The sequence below is a fragment of the Calidris pugnax genome, unplaced genomic scaffold (assembly GCF_001431845.1).
Source record: "Calidris pugnax isolate Ruff unplaced genomic scaffold, ASM143184v1 scaffold3, whole genome shotgun sequence".
Classification (NCBI taxonomy): domain Eukaryota; kingdom Metazoa; phylum Chordata; class Aves; order Charadriiformes; family Scolopacidae; genus Calidris; species Calidris pugnax.
Window position 1 is genome coordinate 1,501,986 of NW_015090799.1, and position 18,838 is coordinate 1,520,823.

The 18,838-nt window shown below is 40.2% G+C and overlaps 1 long non-coding RNA gene across 1 annotated transcript in view; it reads left to right on the plus strand.

Moving 5' to 3' along the window:
- Nucleotides 1–18,838, plus strand: part of LOC106885183 — a 149,360-nt gene that overhangs the window by 129,519 nt on the left and 1,003 nt on the right. Inside the window, exon 2 of the long non-coding RNA XR_001411398.1 lies at nt 17,849–17,934. This is a non-coding gene — a long non-coding RNA (uncharacterized LOC106885183). The remainder of the gene's footprint in view (nt 1–17,848; nt 17,935–18,838) is intronic.

Here is an 18,838-nt window from a genome sequence, read left to right on the forward strand (position 1 = left end):
TAGTCAGCACTATTTACCAGGTGCTACAGGGGAGAGTTTTTTTGAAAAGCAGACTTTGGAAATTTTGAAAATATACCTGGCATTGTTTTGCTGAAACTTTCTGCTCCTGAAAATGAGGGAAGTTGTATTTTTACTGCTGAGTAGAAAATGAGGTATTTTGATGAAGAGGAGATCAGGACATTATTCATGTCACTTATCCATAACAAAGATACATCCAGAAAGCTACTTTGCAATGAAAACCAAAATATTTTGATGTTATCTGCAAAATTAATGTAATAGTTCGTGAGAAGTAATTTCCTGTTCATGTCCTGCAGCCACTGACCCTGGAAATCTGGTGGGATTCTTCTCTCTGTGGCATTGCATCAGGCAGATCTCATTAGAATTCATAAAAATTGAATGTTTTCCATTAGATGTTATAATTGTGAAAAATTTATTAACACCAGTAATAATTTGGGCCATCTTTTTGGCCCGCTTTGAATCAAGTCAGTCTGTGAGAAGAATCAGCTTTCTATACTTATACTTTTCAGAAAAATTGGAAAGCTTTGTTCTTGGCCCATCTAGAGAGCTCTCAAGATTTTCAGAAAAAGAAAAAATAAGAAATCTTCCTAAGTGGACTGCAGAAGTCTATTTTCTGGGCTACACTGGTGTAAGTCTGGATGATTGGCGTAGAATAGCTGGATTTCAGAATAACCCATAGAGTCTAAACGTCCATGTACCAGTTGGTATTTACTTGTGCTTTAAGCCACACACTACTCAACTAAAATTTTTTACCTATACATTCTGCTGTTTTGATTGTAATGATTGGGAACATTTGCTGTCTCTCATGTTCACTTCAAAGTTGGTAACTTTATCAACTCTACATATGGCAGCTACTGCTCTGCAGCATCTGGCTGTTAAGCTGTTTAATCTCCCTGGGAGAATCTGGGTTTAAATCCAGGAGTAACAGTCGTATAAAAATGTGTCCAAGACAGATGCCTTTCAATTTGTGTAGCTTTTGATATTGGGGTGCGTAATCAGTCTAGCTCTCAGAACTAAAAAAATTGAATTTTTTTTTTTTTTTTTTCCCCTGAAACTTAGCTGGAAATAAGCTGATGGTTTAAATGTGTAAAATATTTAGTTGGCTGTTCGGCCTCAAGGAGAGTTTAAAGATATTACTTATTCCTGTGGTTTCATCTTAGGGTCTTCAAGAGACAGGATTTATGGCATCAGGTCTATCACTTTTGAGAGTCTTGCTGCTTCAACACTTGTGGTTGTGGAGACCAAAACTACAAATGTGTCTTGAAGGGTAGTTAAAAACATATGTATGTGTTTGGCTAAATCCAGGGGATGAATTGCTGATACTTAAGTTGGTGAGAAATTACATGTACATAGGAAAAAATTAATCACTATCTAGTATTATTATCGATTTTCTAATGGTAGTTCTAAAAAAATCATTAAAGTTGAAACATTTACCTTGTTTCTAAATTCTAAAATTTAACTTTGCCCTTTTAAAATCATCTTGATTGTTTTCCTGACAGTGTTGCAAAAGGGCTTCTACCTCATTGAAAACATCGTAACTATTTGTTTGGGAATGCCAGGAAAATTAATCTATTCTGTACCTAAAACAGCTATAGAACTTAACTGGGGGGAAAATTAATACTTTTTATATAGAAAAGGGGTTTTTCATTAAAGGACAAGTGCTTTTACATATCTCATTTATTTGATTTCCTATTTTTAATTTCAAATTTGTTTTTTTAAATCAGTAAATGAATTTTTTAAAATATGGACACTGGACACAGCACTTGAGGTGGGGCCTCACCAGTGCTGGGCGACAATCACTGCCCCAGTCCTGCTGGCCACACTGTTCCTGATACAGGCCGGGATGCTGTTGGCCTCCTTGGCCACCTGGGCACACTGCTGGCTCCTGTTCAGCCGACAGTCGACCAACACCCCCAGGTCCTTTTCTGCCAGGCAGCTCCAGCCACTCTGCCCCCAGCCTGGAGCGCTGCAGGGGGTTGGTGTGACCCAAGGGCAGGACCCAACACATGGTCTTGTTGAACCTCATCCCATTGGCCTCAGCCCATCCATCCAGCCTGTCCAGATCCCTCTGCAGAGCCTCTCTGCCCTCCAGCAGGTCAACACTGCCACCCAACTTGGTGTCATCTGCAAACTTACTAAGGATGCACTTGATCCCCTCGTCCAGATCATTGATGAGATACTAAAGAGAATTGTCCCCAGTACCATACTGAGCCCTGGGGGACACCACTCCTGACTGGCCACCAACTGGATTTAACTCTGTTCACCATCACTCTCTGGACCCATTCTCCAGCCAGTTTTTCACCCAGTGAAGAGTGCTCCCATCCAAACCACTGGCAGCCAGTTTCTCCAAAAAGAGAGTGATTGTGAGGGGAAAGAATAGACAAAGACCTTCTACTCTTTTACACCAACAGCTTTTTGGTGGATTGTTTGTTACTTTTTTTTGTGTGTGTGATCCACCAAAAGCTTTAGAGAAAATAAGCCTTTTGAATACTTTCATAAAATATTGTTACTCTATTCTCACCGTGATGCAATATTTTTTACTATTTTGTATATAATAACAGAGAGAGATATACTTTTTGTTCCAGTCACCAGCATTTAATATGAAAGTTATGACCTCAAAATGATTGTAAAATCAGTTATTTTTGATCATATTAGAAGTCACATTATTTACTGGGCATGCTGTCAACATTTTTAATTCACTGGATACCAGCTAAAGCAATTTTTCTTTTTTCTCATTTTACATATATCTATGATCTTTTCATGTTATTTTTTCTATTCTTATATTTATTATCAGTCATAATAGGTGTTACAGATTTTAGCTGTGGGTTTTAGTACAAGATTTACAATGCGCATGCTAATGCTGTCTAGACTGTTTCTATTTAAATTGTGAGAATGTGACCTACTTTCATCTCTGTCACTGCATCTGCAGATTCTTCTATTCATGTCATATTAATTTGGCCAAGTTTAATGATTGTCCTGCCTCATTAGCTGGACTTGCAGAACACATATGGGAGACCTCAACCAGGCCAAAACTCATTTCTCAGTCATGCCAAGAACACGTCACCATATTTATCCGGCCCTTTGTGACCCATTGATCTCAAGTCAATATTTCTTCAAGTTATTCTTAGCGGTTGCAGAGATATTCTTTGCAAACCTTAACAAAACTACTTAAAGGTGGTACTGGTGAGGCCCCACATCGAGTGCTGTGTCCAGTTTTGGGCACCTCACTACAAGAAGGACGTTGACGTGCTGGAGCGAGTCCAGAGAAGGGCAACGGAGCTGGTGAGGGGTCTGGAGAGCAAACCTTATGAGGAGAGGCTGAGGGAGCTGGGGGTGTTCAGCCTGGAGAAAAGGAGGCTGAGGGGAGACCTTCTGGCTCTCTCCAACTCCCTGAAAGGAGGGTGTAGCCAGGGGGGGTCGGTCTCTTCTCCCAAGGAACAGGCCATGGGACAAGAAGAAATGGCCTCAAGTTGCACCAGGGGAGGTTCAGATTGGATATTAGGAAAAATGTTTACACTGAAAGGGTTATGAAGCCTTGGAATGGGCTGCCCAGGGAAGGGGTTGAGGCCCCATCCCTGGAGGGATTTAAAAGCCGGGTTGACACAGTGCTTAGAGACATGGTTCAGTGACGTTTTTTTTATCCGAGTTAGGTTGATGGTTGGACTAGACAATCTTAAAGCTCCCTTCCAACTTAGACAATTCTATGGTCTGTCCATCTACACATTTAAAGATGAGTGACTAATATTCATTCTTATGTATGCAAATGCAGTAATAAGAAGTGACTTTTAATGCTGACTCATTTTTTCTTTGAGTATTGAAGAGAAAATTGTTCCCTTTTGTGTCTTGGTGGTACATATCCTTGCAGCCTTTGCGAGAGTTTGATGCCTTTTGTTCCTTCATAAATGTAGAAATGTCTTCAGTTTTGTTTGTTGCTATTTGCTGGGGTTTTTTTACCTCACATCTATTAGGTAGGTAGGTAGGTAGTAAAATAGAAAGCATGTCAACATATTTCACTAAAGAAAACTGGAGTGGATGTAATGTCTCAGATAGTTGTCCATGAAGGCAACTAGATTTGTCCATTCAGTATTTATATCCTCTGCAATATCTCAGCAATTTCATAGTGAAATTCCCTCAAACTCTTATTCAAATAATGCAGAATGATCAGCTTCAATTTTCCTATTAATTTCATAAACTATACTGCTTTAATTATTTAATTACTAATGCCTGCACAGTACGGAACATAATATTTCTTAATTATGATGAGAGAAAAAGATAAAAATGATGCCTGGACTTACACAGTTAATAGATTAAGTTAATAATAATAAAGTTTTATGGGAAACTCCTTGTTTGATCTTCTAGGATGGTCTGGGTGTGGTCACTAATTAATAGAATATAAGTCCTTTACAGGGATATCATTTGGATGTAGGAATTATTCAATATGTAGCCCACTACTAACTTATCAGTAGGAAGTGGTCTTTAGCTCATCAGATGAAGTAGTCCTCACCACAAAAGATTCATCCAAGAACTATAGACTATTGAAATCCTCAGGTGGTTTGTGCAGGGTTGCTAGGCATTCTGTCGGGTTTCTACGCTGCGGCATATTGTCCTGAAGGGATAAATTGGGAACATTGATAGTAGGGGTTCATATTCAGCCTGAATTTATTGTACAGCTACTGAAATACATCCTGTATTCGGCACACAGTTGTCTTCAGTACACAGCACACATTGCTTTGGTGTCCAAATTAAAGACAAAGCAGAGGAGCCTAAAATTAGAAAATTAGCACATTCCTATATAAATGCTTTTAGTACTTCGGAGTCTCAGTGTTTTTCACTGAGGTTATTAATTCTGCTTCTGAGATTATTTATTATTTTTCTGTGAGGAGGTGCATCTAATATGAATATTTTCCATAGAAATCTTTTTGAATATGAAATAGAGCTGCTGGGAACAGAAGTTAGTATCTCATTGTGTGAGGGCTGTATTTGGACTAGATCTTCCAAAAGGGAACGTACATTTGCAATTAGTTATGACTCACAGAGCATTAGAACTCTGCAGTGAATTAGTTTAATTGTATATAAAACCCAAGAAAATGGAAAACTTTGAATAACTTTTCTAATAGCAGAAGAAAAGCTTTCCTCCTCCTTAGTTAAAAGGCCTCTGTCATGTTACCATTACCACATTAACCCAACAAACAGAGATATTTCAAGCATTTATTTGCAAAACTGCACGGGAAGTTGAAAGTCTCCCATCGGCAGGAGATGGGACTGAAACCTACGGCGGCTTAAATGATTCCTTCAGGTAGCTCAAGAAACCTGGGATTTCTTTCTAGGATGCTCTGCTGTGTTTCTTGAAGAGCACAGCTCTCAGCACTCTGACTGACCTCTGATTTGCGAGTTGACTTTTACACATTTTTTGCTTCTAGTTTGAAAAAGTTGTTCAAAAAGAGTCCTTGGGATGAACTTGATGATTTTTGCCGTGAATTTATTGCTTGGTACTGCAAGTAATGATTTAAATACTGGTGCTTTTGAAAATTCCGTAGAACATTAGATAGTCAGAATTCTTTCCCTCTGTGCTTTTTTGGGAAACAATCCGTCCTTCCTTTTTATGTCAAGCTCTCAGCAAGTGCCAACATCAGAAGCTTTTCGTTCCTGCCCAGAACAGTCTAGAATGGTTGAGTTTACAAGTTGATGTTTGTTTTCATTAATTCGTTTTTAAAATAAATGTATCAAATGGAAAATGGTTTAGACTTCAGTCCTGTACAGGTAGAGATGAGGCTTCCTCAGCTGGTGCTGTCATAATGTAAATGTGGTGCTAATTGGATGGGATATATCATTTTTCTAGACATGCCCATTCAGATGGTATCACCTCAACAACATGCTCATGTTTTCTCATTATTTTGTGCTCAATGATGACGTAATGAGTTGGGTAACAGTAGGTTGAGGCCATTTGTATTTTCCACTTTCTCTCCACAGACATTTTAGGTATTAAAATTCAGTTTTAGAGAGTCTGTGCTTTTCATTCTATTTAGGATTAAGAGATTCATGTATTGTAAGTACTGAAAAAGCTTGCACTGTGGGATGATACTCAGCACTAATGCTTTTATTAAACCCAGCAACATACTTAAGGAGATTTTCAGGCAGGTTTTATTTTTTTCTCCTAATAAAGCCCACACAGGCATTTTCAAGTGAATGACAAAGACGTCGTTGCAAGTAATGGTTATTTGTACATTGTCATGCATCAACGTTGTCACTTTTCAAATGTAGCATGAAGAGCTGAAAATCATCACTCTGAGTCACACACAGTGACTTTTTTCTCTTCCATCTTCACTTCTTGCTATAATACATATTATGTTTAGTTCTCTCTTTCCTAAATTGGTGCTCCAAATTCCAAATATTGCAGAGATCTGGGTATCTGGAATGCACTGCACAGAAGATTCATACGAGCAAGGATACGAATTTCAACAAGTATGATTAAAGGGGCAGTATGTGGTCTTTCATTTTCGGAAGACCCAGTACTGTGTTTAATACAGTCACTTCAAATGAGGAAAAAAGGAATGGAAACCAAACAAAGAAAATTTAGGTGGAAAATCGTAATGTTAAGTACAGACAGAACCATCTGAAAAATAAAATAATAGCTCCGTCGCTAGAATGACTTGACAGTTACTGAGCGCTGAATCTGACAAAGCATTGCACAGTATGAGGTAGGAAATAACCCTGAAGTACTTGAGGATGTGGAAAAAACATTTATAAACTGATTGATGTGTTCAAAAGTAGTTTTTAAATGTACACATGGCAATCACGGCAAACCAATTTTTTAATAACAAGTTATTTTGTAAGCACAGGCTGTGTATCTGTTAATAATAATTAGGATATAGAGGTTATTGAAAGGGTTTACGTTTTCAACTTTGGGTTTGCACAGAGCTTCCTCATTTTGAAAGACAAAAAACATGAGTCCATGCATTTTTTTATGGAGAGATACAAAAATAATTCATCTGCCAACTCATCCTTTGACCTACAAAATCAAAAAGGAGCAGTAGACTGTGGTCAAGTTAAAATAAATTTTTCCTCTTCTCTTCCTAATGAAACCAAAATATAAAAAAATCATTTCAGTGATAAAAATTGCCTGCTAATGGGCCTAATTTTCCAAATATTTCTAAGGAGATGAGTTCCAGAGCCACGGTGAAGACTATTTTTTCACTCAAACCTCATAAACTTACTTTATTTCTAAATATTAATGTTTCTTCTTGTATTGGTATTCAAAGTACAAACCTGTTCTTAGTTTTGAAATTGTGAACAGACTGGTTTGTACTACCCCTCTCACTTAAAAATAACGATGATATATTTCTGCTTTTTACAGCCTCTCTTTAGACTCTCCCAATATAAAACAGCAGTGATTTTCCTATAAATTGGAAGAATGACTTGTGTTCCTTAAGCAGCAACTATAGAAGATAAATTAATTAAACTGGTGGCTTAAACTAATGATGACCACTTTCAAGAGGTAAATAAATTGTTTATGGTCATCTGGGAGCCAGTCCCTGAGAAGGAAGTACAAGAATATAAAAAAACACTCTGAGCTAAATATTATTTATTTATTTATTTATTTATTTATTTATTTGCCAAGGGAAATGAAATCATTTTTCCCCTGTGACTTACTTCATGCAGATCATTAGAACATGGCAGGTCAGAGAAGCAGGTGTGTGCAAATCAGAGGGGTTTCTCCAATTCTAGTGGCAAGGGGCCTTTTCTGAATTCAAAGGCAGGTTATTGCTTCGCACAGAGGGAAAAAATTGCACATTTATGAGATATTCTTCAATGTGTTTTCCTACCAGCACCACGTCTTTGTCATCTGAGTGGCAGCCGGGAGCGCAGAATAACATACTGAATTATATAAAGGGTTAAATGAAGCAATTAACGGTTCTTTAAAGGCAATGAAAGAACCTGGGCACCAAGAGTGATTTACAAGAGCTGGATGTTGACCCTGTTTTCGTATGCGAGTCAGAGCAGGAGAGGAAAATGTCAGCACAGAAGGTTTTTCTCTACTCCTTTTTACAGACCCTTGAGCTCATGTTATGCAAAACCTGGCCCAGGTTGCCCAGAGAAGCTGTGGCTGCCCCATCCCTGGAGGGGTTCAAGGCCAGGCTGGATGGGGCTTGGAGCAACCTGGTGTGGTGGGAGGTGTCCCTGCCCAGGGCAGGGGGTTGGAGCTCCATGGTCTCTAAGGTCCTTCCAACCCAAACCATTCCATGATTCTATGAAATTCATGTAACTTTCATGTGTCACTTCCATTTCCATTTCCCATTGGGAATTTCCTGGGAGCCTAAGAAGGAAGGAAATATTCTTCCCTGCCTGGGCATTTTCTTACTCAGATAGCTACCACAGCTTTCTGACTATTACAGAATCACAGAATCACAGAATCTTCTAGGTTGGAAGGGACCTTAAAGATCATCTTGTCCAACCATCAACCTAACTGACAAAAATAGACACCCACACAACAAACAAGGAGCATCATCACTAAACCAGACCTCCCAGCACTACATCAACCCGGCTTTTGACTACCTGCAGTAATGGTGCCTCAACCACCTCCCTGGGCAGCCCATTCCAATGGCTGAGAACCCTTTCAGTGACAAAATTTTTCCTAATATCCAGCCTGAACCTCCCCTGGCGCAACTTGAGGCCATTTCCTCTTGTCCTGTCGCCTGTGACTTGAGAAAAGAGACCGACCCCCATCTCTCTACACCCTCCTTTCAGGGAGTTGGAGAGAGCAATAAGGTCTCCCCTCAGCCTCCTCTTCTCCAGGCTGAACACCCCCAGCTCCCTCAGCCTCTCCTCATAAGACTTATTCTCCAGACCCCTCACCAGCTTTGTCGCCCTTCTCTGGACCCGACCTTCTTACAGACCGTGCTTCCTATTTTGATACACATTTCACACTTTCTCTTATCATTAACTGCACCAGAATCATAGACTGATAGACCAGGGGGTTGTGGTATTGTGCAGAGCACGAATTTCCTGGCCTTGATTCCACAAGTAAAATTGTGCTGGCTTTACAGCTGTAAAGATGCAGGTAATATTTTACCTAAATATTTCCAGGGGAAGTATATTCATCCTGGGGATGGCAACAGTTCAGCTCTTAGAGGGCAGCTTTTGTTTGTATTACTGTGGTAAAGACAGAAGATTCTTGTATCTAAAATGCTCATTCTTGTTCTTGGGGTGAATCTTCTCTGTGGTGCTGGGGTGAATCATTTACTGGAGGTTATCAGGTGGCTGCGTTTTTGTGGTCTGTAAAATGGTTCCTGTGTGATGAATTTAGACAAGCTGTGATGGAAAGACCTGCATGAATACACAACTTAATGGGGTTTTTTGTACATTTAAAGGTAATAAGCTTATGATTGGGTTTTGGGGTTTTTTTAATATATTATTATATATATTTGATAAGAAATCTCTATTATTGATAGGAGGGCATGAACATTAGCTCCTCTGTTAGCAGTTTCCCAGGAAATGCTCTGCACTTCAGTCGTTATCGATCATGAGCCAGCAATGGGCCCTTGTGGCCAAGAAGGCCAATGGCATCCTGGGGGGCATCAGGAAGAGTGTGACCAGCAGGTCAAGGGATGTCATCCTGCCCCTCTGCTCTGCCCTGGGGAGGCCCCATCTGGAGCACTGGGACCAGTTCTGGGCTCCCCAGTTCCAGAAGGACAGGGAACTGCTGGAGAGGGGACAGCAGAGGGCTATAAAGATGATGAGGAGCCTGGAGCATGTCTTTTACGATGAAAGGCTGAGGAACTTGGGTCTTTTTAGTTTGGAGAAGGCTTAGGGGTGATCTGATCAATGTCTGTAAATACTTCAGTTCATAGAAGGCAGCTTTTATCTGCATTACCATGGTAAAGACTGAAGATTCTCATACCTTGTAATGGGGGTAGTGTGTGTGGAAGGTTACTAGGCATGGACCTCTAGTCTTCCAAGGGCTCTGGTCTGTTCTAACAAAGAGAACAGCTGAAGTTTCTTTCAATACTCTAATGTGACTCCAAGACCCTAAGCTCTTAACAGCATCATTGATAAAAAGGGTTTGTTTTCAGACTTTGAATTTGTGGCAAATGTATGTGACGTTAGCAGTTCTTCATTTTGTCTTGTGCTTTTCTAGGAACTTGAGAATTGCTTAAGAGTGAATTGGTCTGCACGTTTCCGAATTTAAGTAGAAAGAGACTCATTAGCAAGAGAGTCATTAGAGCAGTTATTGAGCACAAGGAGAAGATCAGGCGTTGACTCGTGCATTTTCTGAGTTTGCCTGGAATGGGGGACGTGCAAATTCATTTATTTCTGTTGGCTGATTTGGGTATTTGGGAACTTGAATTACAATAAAGGCTACTCTGCAGTTTGCAGGAGTTTGTGGTTACATATTCTTAAAGGTAGAAAGTCTTCTCAGCCCCCTCCCTCCCCCTCAGTTTGGTTTTGTTGCTGTGAATTAAGCCGATTTTTTGGTTTAACCCATGCAGGGGCCAAGAGCAATTAACAGAGGTCACTTTCTAATGATATCCATTCAAGTTAGTCTTGCTTATTTTCTCCTACCAGCCGTGTTCTGGAGGAGGTACAGGACTGTATTTTAAAGTTATGAAATCTTTCTAATTTTTTTTTTTTTTTTCCTTCCTGTTGGGGCTAATTATAATCAGTCTTGCTTTTTTGTAGGACCTCATGTGAAAATTGTGATTCCATTAAGGGTTTTTTATTGACTGTTGTTTTGAGAGCTGAAGACGACACATCCTAACACTTTAAATAAGCCGTGTTGGTATAAATCATGTACAATCCAGTAAGCACAAGTCAAAACAGTGCTCTGTGATCTCACAGCTATGGTCACGTCTTACACACATGGAAAGAAAGACACCCGCAGCCAGACGTGTGTTCTGCTGCGTTTTCCATCAGTGTCACCTTTATTGAAGCCTGTACAAAGTCCCTTGAGGAGACATCATTAAATTAAAGATCCTTTTTGGAGGGCTTTACGATACACCGTTGTTTTTGTAAACAGGTAATAAGAAATGAAACAACTGGGTCTCCTTTTTTTGTTCTAGTTTTCTAATCAGCTGGTTCTCGTTCAGTTTTCCGAGAGCTGTGACAGTGTTCTAGTTTTCTAATCAGTTGGTTCTCGTTCAGTTTTCCGAGAGCTGTGACAGTGCTGGCAGGCAGCAGAGAAAGACTTTGGCAGATGGAGACAGCTCTATTCCTTCTCTGAACTTTGGCACAAGTTTGACAGTTGTCAGGAAATACCTCAATTTATATGCTGATCCCTAATAGAGTTTTCGTGTCTTCTGATAATTTCATTTTCTCTTTCCTCATATGAAGCCTGTTGAATTTTATCAGTATCTCCAAGTTAGTGTATCTAGGTTAATATTTAGAGCCATATTTGCACACAAAATTATTCTTATTCTGCTTGTAAGGAGCAGACACAGTAAGAGTGTGTGTATGTATGTATATAACAGGGAGGGAGTATAGCTAACAGACATTTTATATAGGTGAAAAAATAATTCAGCTTTCCTAGTGAAAGTAATTCTGACAAAGCCATTGCATATACTTGCTTGAGCAAGTCAAATAGGAACTGGCCAGTAATAGAAATATCTGAGAATTAGTCTTTAGGACAAGTTTGGCTTCCCATTTCAGTAGACGTGCACTGGGCTTGGCCCCAGACTATCTTGCACTTCTTCCATTTTTTCAAGTATGATTGGAAAAGCAGAATAGTTTCATAACCTCAGTAAATCTATTTCTTAGTATATTCATATCCTAAAGTTAACTGTATCTCATACTTTCTGTCATTTTATTAAAATTAAATATTTTACCTTCTCTAAGAAAAAGAAGCATATTCTATCTTACACGATTATTTTAGAGAAACCTTTACATATTTTTTATCAAGATTTAAAAAAAAAAATGTTGTTGTATTTTATCTTTCCTGAAACTTCTTTTTACCCCAACTTTTAATAATTCAGAAACATGTATCATATTTAATAACAGCATAAATTTATTTAGGCAAGTTTCATCTGGAATGATCCAATGTGATATGAAATAGAAAATGCAGTTACTTCTGACACACTTAAGTAATAGTTACACTGTACCAGTTATACCTTAGGTATATTTTAAAGACTGGAATTTGAGATAAGCTTTCCTGTGTTGGGTAATTTCATTCCTTCAAACTTGATTTTCAATATTGAGTGTGTCCAGGACACCAGAGAATCACGAGGTAAAGCAGGATATCAATAAAATTGCCAGAAAGTAGCCAGATGTCCCACAATGATGGGGGGCCTGGAGCATCTCTCTTAAGAGGAAAGGCTGAGGGACTTGGGTCTGTTTAGTCTGGAGAAGAGAAGGCTGAGGGGGGAACTGATCAACACCTATAAATACTTCAAGGGTGGGTGTCAGGAGGATGGGGCCAGGCTTTTCTCAGTGGTGCCCAGGGACAGGACAAGAGGAAATGGGCACAAATTTGAATACAAGAAGTTCTACCTAGTCATGAGGAGGAACTTCTTTGCTGTGAGGGTGGCAGAGCCCTGGCAGAGGCTGCCCAGGGAGGTGGTGGAGTCTCCTTCTCTGGAGACATTCAAAACCCTACCTGGACACGTTCCTGTGGGACCTGCTCTGGGTGGACCTGCTCTGGCAGGGGGTTGGACCGGATGATCTCCAGAGGTCCCTTCCAACCCCATAGCACTCTGTGGTTCCGTGATTTGTATCCTGTTATCCACTGTAGCCTAAAAGAAGAATTTTAGCAGGAGTGAATCCTGGATAATGTTTGGTAGTGCTGATACCAGCCGCTGGAAGGTCTCACATTCTTCCTGACCTGATAATGATGTTTGAGAATAATTTCTCTGAATTGCTGCTGAAGTTTGACTTCGAGGTTTTTTATTCTTGACTCCGAGTCAGAAATTTATTTAAAAAAAAAAAGAAAAACCAAACCCCCAACTAAACAGAGAGCACTGCTGTATATGGGGAAAGAAGGCAGAGAGAAGCAGGAAAATTGGAGAACTTATCTCATATAGCAATAATTTTAAAGATGGGGAGGGGTGATTTCATTTTCTGCAAATACTGAAGAAGCCAATTTTAGTGGAAATCCCACATATAAAGTTTCATTAATATAAGCTCATTTTCAAAGATATAAAACCTGGTTTTAATTATTTATAGCCATAACTTGGGATTTTCTAATTAAAAAAATTTAGACTGTCTTCTTTGTCTAGTTGACTCCAATTTTATGTGGGGCTGTTTAAACCTGATGCCTCTATCTTGTCTCCTTACTTTGCTGCCTTATTTCATAGAATCATAGAATGGTTCGAGTTGGAAGGAACCTTAAAGATCATCTAGTTCCAACCCCCCTGCCCCGGGCAGGGACACTTCCCACCAGACCAGGTTGCTCCAAGCCCCATCCAGCCTGGCCTTGAACCCCTCCAGGGATGGGGCAGCCACAGCTTCTCTGGGCAACCTGGGCCAGGCTCTCACCACCCTCACACCAAAGAGTTTCTTTCTGGTATCTAATCCAAATCTCCCCTCTTCCAATTTAAAACCGTTACCCCTTGTCCTGTCACTGCACTTCCTGATCAAGAGTCCCTCCCCAGCTCTCCTGTAGCTCCTTTAAGATATTGGAAAGGGCTATAAAGTCTCCCCAGAACCTTCTCTTCTCCAGGCTGAACAACCCCAGCTCTCTCAGTCTGTCATTATAGGACAGAGGCTCCATCCCTCTGATCATCTTCATGACCCTCCGCTGGACCTGTTCCAATAGGTCCATGTCCTTCCTGTGTTGAGAACTCCAGAGCTGGACACTTCCTGGGGGACTTTAAATGTTTATATTTATGCCTTCCTTGACCCTGCAGATTCTACCTTCTCTTATTAACCTTCTTCCTCAGTGCAAAGTGTTGTGCTGACACCCGTACCCCTCCAACTCTTTGCACATTTGACCTGTTCTTTGTTCAGATTGCTTTCAGCGAGTCTGATAGACATGGCTGAATCATATTTAGGGAGTACTTTACCTTCCTGGGGGACTTTAAATGTTTATATTTATGCCTTCCTTGACCCTGCAGATTCTACCTTCTCTTATTAACCTTCTTCCTCAGTGCAAAGTGTTGTGCTGACACCCGTACCCCTCCAACTCTTTGCACATTTGACCTGTTCTTTGCTCAGATCGCTTTCAGCAAGTCTGATAGACGTGGCTGAATCATATTTAGGGAGTACTTTACCTACAGAATTCCACCTCCTCCTCAGGAAGCCTTTACAAATACGTCTTGATTTGTAAGGAATGGATTTGAGTGGTTGTTAGCACCCGGTGGATGATCCCCAATGCTGCCCTACAGAATTCCGCCTCCTCCTCAGGAAGCCTTTACAAATACGTCTTGATTTGTAATGAATGGCTTTGGGTGGTTGTTAGCACCCGGTGGATGATCCCCAATGCTGCCAGATCCATTGCACAAAGCGCAGCGGTGGTGGTTTGTGGTGTTTTGTTTTTTTTTTTGTGTGTTGGTTGGACTCGATGATCTCTGAGGTCCCTTCCAACCACTATGATTCTGTGATTCTGTGATTCTGTGAGGTATTTCCTCAAAATGACCCGTGCCTTTTCAGTCCCCCTCGCTGCTGCTCATCACCGAGGACGGGCATGTTCTCCGCTCTGCGTTGTGACAGCCTGAGTGACACACCACACAATGAATAATGACGTGGCGGAGCTGCAGGCAGTTGGAGCTTCCCTCCCTCTCCCAGCACCTTGCCTAACGAACTCCTCTACTCCCACACACCTTTGTGACAAAGAGCTGGGATATATTTACATCCTTGCTCTCATTTAACCGCGGCAGAAATCCGTTGCTGTTCTAGAGCTTAGCATACAAGGCCTTCATCGGCGTGGTCGTCCTATAAATATCCCACTTACATAGCTTCTGGAATCAAATCCCAAAGGTGGGCATGGATACACCCAGAGGAAACAGCAATCAATTTGCTAAAGGAGGAATGTATAAGATGCAGGGCCAGCAGGAGCAGGGCAGTGATGGTGCCTCTGGACTGGGCACTGGTGAGGCCTCACCTCGAGGGCTGTGGTCAGTTCTGGGCCCCTCACTACAAGAAGGACATTGAGGGGCTGGAGCGTGTCAAGCGGAGAGCCACCAAGCTGGGGAGGGGGCTGGAGAACAAGTCCTATGAGGAGAGGCTGAGGGAACCGGGCATGTTTAGTTTGGAGAAGAGGAGGCTGAGGGGAGACCTCATTGCCCTCTACAACTCCCTGCAAGGAGGGTGTAGAGAGGTGGGGGTTGGCCTCTTCTCCCAAGGGAATGATGACAGGAGCAGAGGAAATGGTCTGAAGTTGGGGCAGGGGAGGTTTAGATGAGATCTTAGGAAGAATGACTTTCCTGAGAGGGTGGTCAGGCCCTGGAACGGCCTGCCCAGGGAGGTGGTGGAGTCACCATCCCTGGAGGTAATGAAGAAACATGTAGATGTGGCACTTAGGGGCATGCTCTAGTGCCTGAGGTTGTTGGTTTGTGTCTGTTTGTGGTTTGTATTTGGTTTGGGTATTTTGGGTTTTTTTTGTGATTGGACTCGATGATCTCAAAGGTCCCTTCCAACCATGAAGATTCTGTCATTCTGTGATTCTTTTCTGCAGCAGAATAGGGCAGGTGTCTCAGATGTTTTTTCTGCCTTAATGTTAGCATAATCTGGAAATACATTTGAATCAGTGTGTGCATTGTCTACTGTATTTTCTCTCTGCATAGGATTGCCCCAGTAGTTATGACAAGTTTTTGTTTGTTTTGGCATTTCGTTTTTTTGTGGTGGTTTTTCTTTTTTTCCCACTGACCAGCAGGCTCAGTGGCTGACTCATCATCCTGCCATACACCACCTCCCACCCAATATCATAGTGACAAGCTGCTGGTTTTCTTTTCTTCAAAGGAAGCAAGAAATAGAAATTAAGGCTTTTGGAAAACGGGACAGCCACCCGTACCTTGGTGTGATGAAGCTGACTGGAATAGTGCTGGCTACCTGGGAGAAATACTCCTTACCCCTGCGAGGTTACACACGGACCTTAAACATTTAGCACATGATATTTTCTGTCACATTAGCAAACAAGCAAACAGTGTTCTTATTTGAAAGGCTTTTAAAGATGGAAACATTTGGGAGTTAGGTGATTAATGCACTTCAGCAAAATCAGTAAATCACAGACCGTTCCAATGCACGTGTTTAAGCACCTGAATACCTTTTAAAATCTGTCCTAGAGGCTCCGTAGAATGAAGTCAGTTTTAGTGATGTTTGGATGTCGCTCAGAAAAGTTTAGAGCGAAGAACTTCAGCAAGCTCCAGCTCTGATGTGAAAAATAAGGACCTCTTATCTTAACCACATGAATTTAAGGGGAATGACACCAATGCTGCTCTGCCTGCAAACAGCCAGCAAATCCTGGACTGGGGAATCCAAGGATCAGTCTGCACCTACCTCTCATTCCAGTGTGTTCATCTGTAGATATAACAAGCATTTGCTTTGCGATAGCTGCAAGCTACCTTATTTTGGAAGAAATCTATCTGAGAAATTTTCTCTCTGTTTTAGGTCGCGGATGTTTGAAAAGTTCTGTTATGAAAATACCCATTTGTACAGTGGTTTTGACCATAAAAATGACAACACAAGCATTACATACATGATAAACATATATGTACACAGATACATATATGTATATCAAGGGCAGAAAGAAACCAATGCTTAATTCTTATATCTGTGTTAGGCATGCAGGAAATGAAACAGCTAGTTCAATATGATTCTGTGATTCTTAATAGCTTTTGACTTCTTAGGAGAATGATAAGGGAAAATACCTGCATAAAAAATAATCACTTTGGAAGAATTTCTTTATTTTTATCAATAAATATCAGTCGGTATATTAATATTTTGTTTGGTTTTATTTTCCTAACAAAACTGGGAGAGAGGGGCAGTAATTAAAAAAAAAAAAACAAAAAACCCAAATCAAACCAAACCTAACAAACCTCAGCAAATTATCAAAAAAAAGAGGAGTTTGATATTACCAGGTTTTATTTTTTTTAAACTAATTTGTCTTTAATGCTCACATTTCTGGGGAAAGTTTTTTGTATGAAGTTGAAACACTTATATAGCCTTGCTTTTGGGAGAGATTGCACTAAAGCGATACTTTGAACCTAAATATCTCCTCTCAATTTCTCTTGCAGAAAAGGAATTCTAGTAAAATGTACTGTATGTACTTTAGGACCACAGAGAGTTAATTCCTGCTTCCGGATCTATGCCTTCATATATGGAGTTAGTAAATGTGTTTTCTGGAAGCGATGATTCATTTTAGTTGGCTCATCTTGGGAGAATGCATTTTGAATGGAGCTGGATTTAGCAAACCTTGCTGTGTCTGCTTTTGAAAATAAGGCACCCTTGAAACATTCTTAAATGAAAGCCCGTATCCCTTGAATTCCTGATTTTAATCGAATGTATTTGTGAGCAATTTTTAGAAAATTTGAAAACTTCAGCCTAGTATTCTAGTTTTCTAAATATCACCCCTATTTATTGTTCAAAGACTATCAGTACGGTAAACTTTGATGCTAATACCACTTCTTATCTCTTAAATTATACATACTTTTATTAGAACATTGAAGTTCTACCTACAGGTATAAAGGAGTATAAAGCAAGTATAATTGTAAGGAAATGCAGTTTCAATCTAAGCTACTGGAAAACTGCAAGGAAAGAGAAATGAAAAGCCTCAAAAAAGCAACAGGTACAAGTGTTGACCAAATCCGGACTCCTCTGCATCAGCTCTTTGCTTTTTTTTCCTGAACCCAGACAGTTCAATAATTGTGACGTGTGGCTTCTTAAAGCAATCTTTCTTTCCTTGCAGGTTTTTTATCCTCTTCATCACCAGAAATAGTCCCCTTAATAAGAAACTCTTCCCCAGATCTGGAAGTTCTGATCTGATTCCGTAAGGTGAGTTTCAATTTAAAGCTGTTCCATACTCACTGGGAACGAAGGTAGGAGGTAGGAAAACTGAGTCTAAAGTGTCATTGATTTAAAAAAATATATATATATATCGACTTTAGATAATCATTATTCTTGCCATCATTTTCACCAGTTGTGACTGGCAGGATTTCTAAACTTCTTATCAGGATTTCTCATATGCAGTCGATAATGAGAACTGTTCTTAATCACAAGTTCCTTTTAGATCTTCTCAAAAGAACATATCTTAATGGGAACAATGATGTTCATCCTTATTAAACCTGTTTCCTCTTGCTGTCTCCAAATTATAATGTTTTGCCCCTGTAGCCTTTCCAAGGGTAAGTGAAAATCCAATGCCAATAGGTCTGGGCTGTTCTTCCACTTAAACTGCTTTATGAAATGGAAGTTGTGGAACTACCTATTAGGGAATAATCCCATATTCTCTTTAGAATTGACACCATATTGGACTAGACAGACTATTGGTCTGTTCTGGAATGGCAATAGCCAGGTAAATTCCAAAAGATTTTTAAGAGGGTCGTTGTTGTCGAAAAGGTTTTCATTCACCCCTTTAAGATGATACTGAAAGACAATTAGATATTTCACATTTCATATGCTGCTTGAGCAATGTATGATTTTAATGGGAATGTGGAGATAGAAGAGAGACCTGAGCACTGTGTGAGAAAATTCAGACAGCTCAAGGTGAAGACTGGTGTTTTAGCTGACACCATATTTCAGAGCACTTGTGAGTATAAATATGGTGCCTTCTGTCTTCATTGCTAGGTCCTAAATCGTTCCCTGAGGTTTTCATCCATCTTGTTTGAGTCAGTGTCTGTGAAAGTAGAAATTAAAAATTTTATATCGCAACGCATGCAGAGATCTTAAGTTTTTTAGTATC